Source organism: Protobothrops mucrosquamatus, unplaced genomic scaffold (genome assembly GCF_001527695.2).
Source record: "Protobothrops mucrosquamatus isolate PMUCROS unplaced genomic scaffold, P.Mucros_1.0 scaffold1866, whole genome shotgun sequence".
NCBI lineage: Eukaryota > Metazoa > Chordata > Lepidosauria > Squamata > Viperidae > Protobothrops > Protobothrops mucrosquamatus.
The window spans coordinates 78584-91328 of NW_015387995.1; positions in this window are offsets into that span (position 1 = coordinate 78584).

The following is a 12745-nucleotide window of genomic DNA, read 5'->3' on the forward strand; positions in this document are numbered from 1 at the left end:
AGCTGGACTTTTGCCCTCCATGGAGCTAGAATGTAAACAGTTGTAACATCTTGCTCTATCTTTCCCCGTGTATTATGACAGCTACATGCAAACAAGGTCAGTCTTTATGCAGAAACACTCATATTTCACTTCGCTTCTACGTATTGATACAAGAGAAGGAAGGAACAGATTCTTATTGTTAGAAGTCATCAAAAACACACTGAGGCCCTTACAGTTAATAGGGGGGGAATGCATCACATTTGATTTAGCTTAGTACCTCTTTCGTTCCAGAACTGATTCTAGCTCCATTCTAGAACTAGTTCCTTGTTTGGATGTTCTTTTAAAAAATACCCCAAAAATGTTTATGCGCAGTGATATATCTATTTTAATATATCTGTTTTTAGTTTCTTAATGTATGTTTGTCCGAGAAACTTTTAAAAATACATTTCCCTTACAATCTCTTTTTTAAAATATACCACATACCTGTAAGAGATGACCAGGCTGATCTCGAGGGAGGGGGGGTCAAACGCCTCATAAGCCACGAGTCGCTGCGTGCCCCCTGCAGGAGATCAAAGTCCAGCCCACCTTGAATGTCCCTCTTATCTCCCGCTCATTTCCTTTAACAGCCAGATTCTTCTGGAACAGGGGTGTCAAACTGCCGGTCCGTGGGCCGGTTGTATCTTGCAGAGGCCATGCCCACCTCAGCTCCGGCAATGCGAAAAAAGTCATGATATGTTGCAACATGTCATGTGACACGGCGAGTTTGACACCCGTGTTCTAGAGAGCTTAAGCTTGCAATAAATCTTTATAGTCCTTTGAACTGCTTGAATCTCCTGATTTCCCCGGCCCTTGGCAGTACCTCTTAAAGTTACGTACTGTACTGTGGGGAAATGTGCATATTTTAATGGCCAAAGTAGGACTAATTGATTGTCAATGTGCATTTTCAGAGATCATCTGGATGGGTTGAATGGATCCGTTTTGGGGATTTGTGCCACAAATTAAAAAAACAGAAATAAGTGCCTGATTTGTGTTTGCATTTCCAACATCTATCTCACATTTTTTTAAAGTATTTTTGTTTATCATGTACTGTATGGTGGACATGTGTTAAAGCAAAGAGGTATTGAGTTATCATCTGATACATTCAATCAGTCAATCAGTTGGTGATAGCTGGCTAAATCGCATGGATTGCTTTGCAGCGTGATATATCAGCTCTTGTCAATCTGGCAGCTGAATGCAAGTTTGCATTGTATATATTATTCCCTAACATGGTTTGTCCTTGGGTTGGTCAAAGTACATGGTAAAGATTTATTCAGAAAAGCGAGCATGTAATAGTTTAGGAAGTATGAACTGGGAAGGTCATCAGTGAAACGGGCCCAAACCACGGTCTCCATCTCCTTACCTTCACTGAAGAATTGTTTCCAAAATTAGAAACTTATAACTGCCAAATGAATGGCCTGTATTCAAGGCTAAATTTCTAAATTAGAATTCATTATTCCCCTTTCAAATTGAGCCCCTCCCCCCCAACACACACCTAAAGCAAAGTTGTTGACAAAAGCAGGCTTCTTCAGTAACCAAAAAAAAAGGTAGGCCTCGACTTAACACTAGTTCAGTTAGTGACCATTCATAGTTACAGCAGCACTGAAAAAAAACGACTTATGACCGTTTTTCACACTTACGACCATTGCAGCATCCCCAAGGTCACATGATCAAAATTTGGAAGCCTGGAAACTGACTCACATTTATGATGATCACAGAATCCCGGGGTCACGCAATTACCTTCGGCGACCTTCGGACCAGCAAAGTCAACGGGGGAAGCCAGATTCGCTTAACAGCTGTGTTACTAACTTAACAACTGCAGTGTTCACTTAACAACTGAGGCGAGAAAGGTCATAAAATGGGGAAAAATCCACTTAACAAATGTTTCATTTAGCAACAGGACTACCTGTATTGCCATAAACCTTTCCTATCAACCCGCCATTTGATGCCATTTGATGCAAGAGCAATTTCAGGTTTTCTTGAGAAGACATGAAGCCTAAGGTTTTATCCTACGGTTATGAAATAACTTTTATGAGGATAAACACAGACGGTCACACACACACACACCCAAACCCTACACAAGACACAATTTCCTAAATTATGACAAACTGCAAGTTGTTGCTATCGTCTTTATTTCTTTTTTGGCTTTCTTGTCAGGAGTTCCAGGCATGTTAGATGGGAAGCAGATGCGCTGAGCGATAACCCCTTCCTATAAAATTGTAATGTGCCTTTGGTATAATTCAAAGTGACTTGACTATAATCAAATAGCTGTTCGAGATTTCACGGAAGAATACGTATTGATACATTTAAGAAGAAAAACACGAGAACTTTTTTTTTTTTTGCTGGCTATTCTAAATTGCGTCTTTCGAAGAAGGAAGAGAATGCGTGCATTCAAATCAGCTTCGGACTAGATTTTAAAAGGAACACGTTTGGATGTAGTCATCCTTTTGGGAGCACTGTCATTTCTTTCTTGGTGTGCTTCTGATGGTTTCTTATGGTTTATGAGTGTGAAGTCCTCATCAAGCATGCTTATTGTCATATCTGCAGCAATTTTATTTGATGGATACCATTAGCTCACCCTCTCCCTAATGTAGCAGAGGGAGCAATGTTTCAAAAATGATCCAACAAGGCAAAATCATGGAGACATTGGTCTGTGGAGTCCTTGGTGCTCTCTGAGCCTGTTTTTTTTTTTTTTTTGCTTGCAGATGTTTCATTATCCAAGTACAGGGGTCTTCAAACTTGGCCCTTTTATGACTTGTGGATTTCAACTCCCAGAATTCCTCAGCCAGCATGCCTGGGCTAAGGAATTCTGGGAGTTGAAGTCCACAAGTCGTAAAAGGGCCAAGTTTGAAGACCCCTGCCCAAGTAGGTAACATCATCAGTGACTCTTCTATTGAGACATTAGACCCAAGTTGTTTAACCTTGGCAACTTTAAGATATGTGGACTTCAATTCCCAGAATTCCCCAGCCAAGATGGCAGGCTGGGGAATTCTGGGAGTGGAAGTCCATTCTGGCTGGGAAATTCTGGGGGTGGAAGTCTACTTATCTTAAAGTTGCCATGGTTGGGAATATGGCATTAGACTGTAATGAAGTGAGGTAGATCCCCTTCAGGGAAGCAGTTCAGATCATGAAGATAATATGGTTCTTTCCTGAAGCCAAGAAGCCACGTGTTTCACCTCAGCAAATCAGCTTGGGTGGACTGGAACTGCTTTAGACACATGCTACAAGACCTGTCAGCCTTCTTCTCCTAGAAAAAGGCTTTTCAACCAGTGGTACGGGTACCACCTGTGGTACATTGGCACCTGGCAGGTGGTACGCGACCATCCTAGAAAAGTGGTAGCGGGGGAGGGGAATGAGCTGAACCGGTGGCAGCACCGCACAAGCCTGAGCAAGAGATGGCTGGAGCTGCAGGGCTGTCAGGGCTCAGCGGAAGCACCAGGATCAGCGCCAGGCTCCAGCTGGAGCTCGGCGCTGATCCTGGCGCTTCTGCTGAGCCCTGAAGAAGCACTAATCAGCTGGAATGTTGCAGCCTCTCCAGGATCTTGTGATTTACATTCAGATGCTTGGCAACTGATTCATATTTATGACGGTCACAGTGTCCCAGAATCATGTGAAGTGACCAAAACCTGCTGCAACCACCCAGCAGATGGGGGGAATAAAAACGAAACACCCCCCACCCCACCCCACCCCACCCCCGTTGCCAATCCTCAACAGAAATGCTCACAAACCTCGGACAGGAGGAAGAGCACCGCCAGGTGGGCAGGCAGGTGTCTTGCTCTGCTGTGGCTTGGGGGGCACTTTTTTCAGCGCCATGGTAACTTCAAACAGTCACTAAGCGAACTGTTGTAAGTTGAGGACTACCTGTACTTCATCACTTTTTTCCTTTTTTTTTTGGTCATCAAGTTTTTGACACCTTGCTAGGCGACTGGTGGTACTCGGATATTGCCATATCCTAAAAGTGGTACAATGTGTGAAAAGGTTGAAAAGTGCTGTCCTAGAGCAGGGGTGTCAAACTCGCCGTGTCATGTGACGTATCGTGACTTTTTTCCCCTTGCCAGAGCTGGGGTGGACACAACTTCCGCTTGATGCATCCGGTCCACGAGCCGGCAGTTTGACGCCCCTGTCCTAGCAGTTCCAGGCTGGAGGTCAAGATGTGTGGGAAATGCTGGATGGCTAGGAAGTCAGAGAATTGTAGTTCCCCAACACATCTGAAGAATGCCTGGTTAGAGTATCTTGGTTTATCCCATGTAGAATCTATTTTTCCAGTTGAAATACTGAAGGTTGAGCCTAGTTATCTGCTTCACAGTTCAACTCTTGTTACCAAAACAAGTTCATTCCTGAGGATTTTCAGACTGCCAAGAGGTTTTCAAACTTTTCTCCTGGAGGTCTTGCTTTTCCTTGGATGTGGTTAGTCAGGCAGCCTCATGGGCTTCTGTTTACAGTTTTGCAGCTGGGCCTGTCTGTTTCTGATAAGTTTCTCCCTGACCTTTGTCGTGAGCCACTAGTGCACAGCAGCATATTGGAAGGTGAGCTCCTGTTCTAAATTATTTTCCTTGAATAGTGGTCTCAGAGGGACCTGTAGGTGCTCGGGTCTTTTGGAAACCAGCCTACCTTTTGAAGTACCTCTAATGTATGGATGTGAAAGTTGGACCATAAGAAAGGCTGAGCGCCAAAGAATGGAGGCCTTTGAACTATGGTGCTGGAGAAGACTCCTGCGAGTCCCCTGGACTGCAAGGCGATCAAACCGGTCTGTCCTAGAGGAGATCAACCCTGACGGCTCTTTAGAAGGCCAGATCCTGAAGTTGAAACTCAAGTACTTTGGCCACCTAATGAGAAGGAAGGACTCACTGGAGAAGGGCCTAATGCTGGGAAAGATGGAGGGCAAGAGAAGAAGGGGACGACAGAGAATGAGGTGGCTGGATGGAGTCACTGAAGCAGTAGGCGTGAGCTTAAATGGTCTCCAGAAGATGGTAGAGGACAGGAAGGCCTGGAGGAACGTTGTCCATGGGGTCGCGATGGGTCGGACACAACTTCACAAATAACAACAACAACAAATATAGATTTATACTTCTAGTTTTCAGGACAAGGTTCCCCCCCTTCCCTCCCCCACCCCATCAATATCTTTTTCTATTTTGCACTTCCAACCACGATTTTTATATCCGTCAAACCCGTGTGAAAGGCGCCAGGCTTGAAAGATGCTTCCTGGAGGCAGATGAGTGTCAGAATGTAATGTTTGTGTTGTGCTGTGTTCATACAGACAGGTTTGTGTTGGCTAGATGCCACCTGGTTGCTTCAGAGCTTCCTGTAGGTGAGGAAACGGCATCCTTTGGGACAAGCCAGTCCTTCATTTGTCTTGAAATTGCGTCATCGGACAAAATCCCCTCCATACGGATAGACCCTGGGGAGAAACCCCTTAGATTAGAATGCTGTATGAAATGCTTTGCTGCAGTGATTGGACAAAGGATGAATGCAAAGCAAAGAACAGAGAAAAAAAAATCTGGCCTTTAACATCACATGAGAAGATGGAGTGCTCCAGAGTGGAGATTTGGGACTATGGAATAAGTACGGCCATTTTTTAAATTACTTAGGATGCCTCTGCATACAGACACCCATAAATAAATAATGTTGAAAGGATCACACAATTTACATGGGACATGACCGTTGAAGTAAAGACAAGGATAGAGAAAGCTCGAACAGCATTCTTCAAAATGAAAAAGGTCTTCTGCAGTCACGACATAAGCCTAAGACTGAAAATCAGGCTTGTCAGATGCTATATTTCTTCTATCCTGCTCTATGGAGCAGAGAGTTGGTCTCTGACAGAAGGCCACCTGAAGAGACTAGAAGCATTTGAAATGTGGATTTACAGGCGGCTGTTACGTATAAGCTGGGTTGACAAGATCAGAAATGAGGTGATAAGCCGCCTGGGAAAGCCAAGGGAAATCATCAAAACAATTAAAAAACGAAAATTAGAATATTTCGGACATGTGATGCGACACCCAGAAAAATACGGTATACTCCATTTAATCCTCCAGGGAAAGATGGAAGGCAAATGAGGTCCAGGCAGAAGAAGAACATCGTGGCTTCAAAATCTAAGGGGCTGGTTTGGACAAAACTCAGCAGCACTTTTTCGTGTGGCTGCTGATAAAAACAGGATCGCCAACATGATCGCCAACGTCCAATAACGGATATGGCACAAGAAGAAGAAGAAGAAGTACCTTATAAATCTCCAGAAAATAGATGTTAACTCCAAAAAGAACCAGTCAGCTTGATCAATTCCCTGGGGAAGCCCTGAGCCACTCACCAGCTAAATGATGCAATGCTGATACTTGGAATTTTTATGCCTATTCTGAATATCAGGGAAGATATTTGGTTACAACAATATGCCAGGAAAGATTCTTCATAGTTTCCACGAAATGACTCTCCAGTTCCGTGATTTCATCACAATGACAGAGTATAATTCGTTAAGAGTCCTCCCTAAATACAGTGTGGAAGACTCATTTAAAATATTTATTTATCCTGACATGTTTGTTGCTTGTTTTTTAAGATGTTTTGTTACTCAGGAATGTAAACAGGGATTCAGCACACCAGACATAGTGGAGTTGATATTGACATTCACCCCGGTCTGCTGTGATGTGCTGCTATCAAAGAACAACAAAATGTTGACAAACTGCCAACGCTAAAGGCCTGTGAAAGCCAGATGTAATTGATGTGCATCTGGGCAAAGAAATAACTAGAGGGAACTCCCTTATTTTGAGCAAGCTGTTTTAGAGAAGGCTAAATACTGTGAATACCATCTGTTATAATAATAGTAATAATAAAGTTGGAAGGGACCTTGGAGGTCATCTAGTCCAACCCCCTGCTCAGGCAGGAAACCCTATACCATTTCAGACAGTCCAGTCTCTTCTTAAAAACTTCCAGTGTTGGAGCATTCACAATTTCTGGAGACAGTTTGTTCCACTGATTAATTGTTCTAACTGTCAGGAAGTTTCTCCTTAGTTCTAGGTTGCTTCTCTCCTTGGTGAGTTTCCATCCGTTGCTTCTTGTCCTGCCTTCAGGCGCTTTGGAAAATAGCTTGACTCCCTCTTCTTTGTGGCAGCCCCTGAGATACTGGAACTCTGCTATCATGTCCCACCCTCATCCTTCTCTTCGTTAAACTAGACATACCCAATTCCAGCAGCTGTTCCTTATATGTTTTAGCCTCCAGTCCCCTGATCATCTTTGTTGCTCTTCTCTGTACTCTTTCTAGAGTCTCAACATCTTTTTACATCGTGGTGACCAAAACTGGATGCAGTATTCAAAGTGTGGCCTTACTAAGGCATTGTAAAGTGGCATTAATACTTCATCTGATAGGTCCCAGGAGGTGGGCTTTCTCTGCCTTGTGGAATATTGACTCCACTTCCCTGAAGTGAGTTTAGATCCATCCTTGTTAACGTCCAAGAAACCCCCCCAAACCTGGCTTTGTTATCGGGCCTGGAGCTCCAGGGCACCGGTGACATTCTAAAATGGCTCCATCACTCAGTGGACAATTCAGAGCCCTGGTGGCCCAGTGGTTAGAGTGCAGCATTGCAGGCAAACTCACTGCTCACTGCCTGGAGTTCGATCCTGATGGGGCTCAAGGTTGACTCAGCCTCCCATCCTTCTGAGGCCAGTACAATGAGGACCCAGATACTGTCTAAAAAGATTGAACGTTAAATCAACTAGGATATGCATAAACTAAAAATTATTGATAAATGTAAGAAAGTTATTTTTATTTAATCAATATAATAAGAAATTGTATTAATTTAAATATGAGACAGTAAATACCAAGGGGAAAAGAGAGGAAATATTTAATGTAATAGTTTGAGATCTGTACTAAAGATATTTGTATGTTACTGAATTATTATTATTATTTTATTACAAATTTTATTAAATGTACATTTTAAAAACAAAAATGGACATGATTCAACTTCTCTGGCTTCAACAGTGCTATTACTATTACAGAAAGAAAAACAGAAACTTAAAATACATTCTATAACACAGCGGTTCTCAACCTTTGGGTTGCAACCCCATTTGGGGTCGATCGGCCATTTCACGGGGGTTGCCAAGCAAGGCTGTCCACCATTTTTTTTGTCCGCCATTTTTTTCCCCCTTTTCTGGCGGGTGCCTTACCTCCCTTGGGCTGGGCCAGCTGGTGGTCGGCCTGCTCCATCTCTGCCGCTTGCCAGCTACGCCTCGGCCGGCACAGGGGGCGGAACCACGCATGTGCGCCGCTCCCGGGCAGGGAAAGTCCTCGACTTACAACCGGTTGGGTAGTCCTCGACTTACGACCGGTTTAGTCCTCGACTTACGACCGGTTTACTCCTCGACTTACGACTGGTTTACTCCTCGACTTACGACCGGTTTACTCCTCGACTTACGACCGGTTTACTCCTCGACTTACGACCGGTTGGGGGTCGTGGCATTAAAAAGGTTGAGAACCACTGCTATAACAGGACAGAGTATAACAAACTGTGCGTATAACATCTGTAAATTTTTTGATAAACCATCTTTCAATCGTCAATGTTGTATTTACATATCTTTCAGTTGTGTCCTAATATAGGTACTAATGAGAAGTCCTTATGATATCAACTAGTCAATCGATAATCATCTCAGTGATCCTCCTTATCTCTTAGCAATCGTATAAATTTTTCCAAATTTCATAATACTCTGTTTCAGTTTTATTTTTATTTTTAATCTCTAGAGTTAATGTTACCGAATTATTGACCAACTCAGCTGCCACGTTGCTTTTCAAATATTTAAATGTAAAACTAGAAAATCAATAAAATTTTCTTTTAAAAAAAAAATGAGGACCCAGGTTGTTGGGGGCAACGTGCTGACTCTTTAAACAGCTTAGAGAGAGCTGTAAAGCACTACGAAGCGGTATATAAGTCTAAGTGCTATTGCTATTCACTCTTTGCTGTTCCTTGTGGTTTGCCTATTTCAATGTAAATCATGGTTTTTATATTTTATAATGATTATTTTTATATATTGTTTTACTTGATTGTTGTATGCCACCCAGAGTCACTTTTGAAACATGGGTGGCCATATAAACCTAATAAACAAATCAATAAAAATAGTTAGTTCAGTACTTTCCATTGGAGTCATCCATGAGCCATGAAGATTCAGAAGGAGTCTGGTAGCATCTTTGTTAACCAGCAATTTCACTAAGAAGCATACACTTTGATGAGCTGAACTCATGAACCCCTATGCCTCTTAATAAAATTTGTCAGTCAATAAAGCTACTGGCCATATGCCTTCTGATTTCTGTCTGTCATAGGCTAACATGGCTTAGAATTGGTACTGGGGGGGGGATCTATTCACCTGGGAATTCTCTGTCAAAAGGAATAAAGACGAGTGAGCCATACAAGTAGCTTAATTTTTCAAGCACATTTCAGCCCCTGTACATATAGCTGGAGAATCTCAGCATTAGGGAGAGAGACTCAAGCCATGACTTGCTCTTTGAAGCCAAACCCCAAAAAACCCCCCACATCTGATTTCCATTCTCCTCTTCTGTAGCCATCTGACACTTTCATTCCACCCATGTGGACAGTGGTAAATCCATCACTAGGTGAGCTACTAGTTTTCTGTGCGGAAAAACGTGCCGCTCTACATATTGTCAGTTGCAGCCTCACTTATAAGTTGAGTTACAATCTCAGTATTAAAGCCGCGGTCATTTAAAAAAAAAAAATACAACGGGAACATTCTGAGCCATCCCTCACTGTCTCGGCTTTCCTTTTGAAAAGGAATCGTAAATCAACCCAATGAAAATATCCACTGCTCCCATCACGTGTGGCTCATTAGCTCCAGATTTATGGAATGCCTGGTGTTTCCCCTTCCATCTGGAGGATCCTGTTCCTCCTGCAGGGGATCCCACAGAGGAAAAGCTTATTGATGGCCATGATGATCATGAGGTCTGAGTTACATATTGTTCCTGGTGTCAAAGGCCACCTGCAGTGAAACAGGAGTAAAAGGAGCCACTGCTTCATATCCTAGAGCCACAGAATATGAGAGTTGGAAGGAATTATTGAATCTAGCCTCAGTTTGTCCTGGGCAGATGACCATCTAGTTCAGTGGTGGCAAAACTATGGCACAGATGGCAGAGGCGGCACTCAGAGCCCTCTCTGTGGGCACACGTGCCATTGCCCCAGCCTCGCCCTCCCCCTGTGATCCCCTCCTCACCAGCAACCCCCTGGGAGGAGAGTCGCCCCCAAGTGTGGCCCATATGGAGCAGCGCAGCCAAGGACATGGCAGCCAGGCAGCGTAGACAAGACTCTGCCCTCACACCCCATCACGCACAGTTGATGCTGTGGGGCGCGGGCAGAGGGTGTGGCCACCATGGCACTGCTGGGCTGCCTGGGCAAACTGCAGCGGGCCCTGGAGGCGGTGAGTGGCCCTGTGGGCAGGTGGGGTGGGGGACGGGGTGGGGGTGGAATGGGGGCGGGGGTGAAGCGGGACGGAGCCAGTTTTTGGGCACTCGGTCTCTAAAAGGTTCGCCATCACTGATCTAGTTTCCGCTTGGTGAAGAAAGCCACCAGCCTTCTGGATTGATCATACGGTACTATATTATAAAGGCTCCTTCCATCCCCCAACAGTCACTTTGAATCTGCCTCCCAAAAGCTTATGTCCTGTGATCTAGAACAAGAGAGAATCAGCCTATTTCAAAAAGGGTGATGACTTGGTTGATGTTTCTAAAGGCTAAACCAACTCAGGATCCAGTGCAAGTCAGTCACCAGGACTAAAGGTTTTATTCTTCCAAGCTTTGAGACTCGTGCTAGAGCCCATTCTGAGGGAACTTCTCTTTCTCTCTCCAGAATATAATAATAATAATAATAATAATAATAATAATAATAATAATAATAATAATAATAATAATAATAATAATAATAATAATAATAATAATAATAATAATAATAATAACAACAACAACAACAATAATACTAATAATAATAATAATAATAATAATAATAATAATAATAATAATTAGTAGTAGTAGTAGTAGTAGTAGTAGTAGTAGTAGTAGTAGTAGTAGTAGTAGTAGTAGTAGTAGTAGTAGTTGGAAGGGACCTTGGAGGTAATCAAGTCCAACCCCCTGCTCAGGCAGGAAACCCTATACCATTTTGGACAAATGGCTGTCCAGTTTCTTCTTAAAAACCTCCAGTGTTGGAACATTCACCGCTTCTGGAGGCAGGTTGTTCCACTGGTGAATTGTTCTAACTGTCAGGAAGTTTCTCCTTAGTTCTAGGTTGCTTCTCTCCTTGATTAGTTTCCATCCGTTGCTTCTTGTCCTGCCTTCAGGCGCTTTGGAGAATAGCTTGACTCCCTCTTCTTTGGGGCAGCCCCTGAGATATGTGCACTGGGATCATTCACACCCTGCCCTTTTGTTTTTATACCATCTTTGAAGGTAGTTTGCAACAATCTGAAGGAAAAAAAAGAACATAAACAATAAGAATGAAACGGATACAGTTGAAATCAAAGCCAAAATTTAAAATTTATGTCATTGAACGACAGTTATAAACTGTCAGGTTTTTTATCAGGTTCGCCTGATTCACCAGTTGCGGCCTTTTCTGGACCGGGACGCCTTATGCACGGTCACTCATGCCCTTGTCACTTCCCGCCTGGACTACTGTAATGCTCTCTACATGGGGCTCCCCTTGAGGAGCACCCGGAGGCTCCAGCTAGTTCAAAATGCGGCCGCGCGGGCGGTGTTGGGAGGGACTCGTCGCTCCCATGTTACGCCGCTTTTGCGCGAGCTGCATTGGCTGCCGGTGGCCTTCCGGGTGCACTTCAAGGTGTTGACTATCATCTTTAAAGCGCTCCATGGCATCGGACCTGGCTACCTTCGAGACCGCCTCCTGCCACAGATTACCTCTCACCGACATGTATGCTCCCACAGAGTGGGTCTCCTCAGGGTGCCGTCAGCCAGACAGTGCCGGCTGGCGACCCCAAGGGGGAGGGCCTTCTCTGTGGGAGCTCCCACCCTCTGGAACGAACTGCCCCCAGAGATCAGGGTGATCCCTGATCTCCCTTCCTTCCGCCACGCCCTCAAGACATGGTTGTTCCAGCTTGTGGGACTGGCCTAAAGGGATTTTAAAGGGGTTTTAACTATTTTTAATCAGATTAGATTTAAATATTTCTTTTTAATTAATTTTAAAGGTGTATTGTATTTTTGTATTTTATCTAATTGTTAGCCGCCCTGAGTCCGCAAGGAGAAGGGCAGGATATAAATGTAATTAATTAATTAATTAAATAAATAAATAAATAAATAAATAAATAAATAAATAAATAAATAAACTTGGCACAATTTTTTCTAGCGATAGCAAAATGTACATCCTTAGGGACCAGGCCCCATTCATACTCTTGAGTAGGCCTAAATAGTGATTACATCATAAAGTTGTATATATTTACAACTAAGTATTGTTATAAGTGAATGTGAGTAACAGAGCTCAAAGTTTATTCTAAGTGTTTTTTATCTTTATTTTTACAGTCATTAATTATCAAGGCATGCTTTGATGTAGGCATAGAATGTAATCTGGGAACAGTATTCTTAGACCTAGTCTTTCTCAAAAATAAAGCCCTAAATTAAACTACCCAATAAATGAAATAAAACCCTTTTTTTAAAAAAAAGGGAAAAAATAATAATCTAAGGCAGTTGGGTGGGAAATAGGAGGAGGACATGGAAGACAAAATGTAATTTTTTAAGGTATTCAGGCAT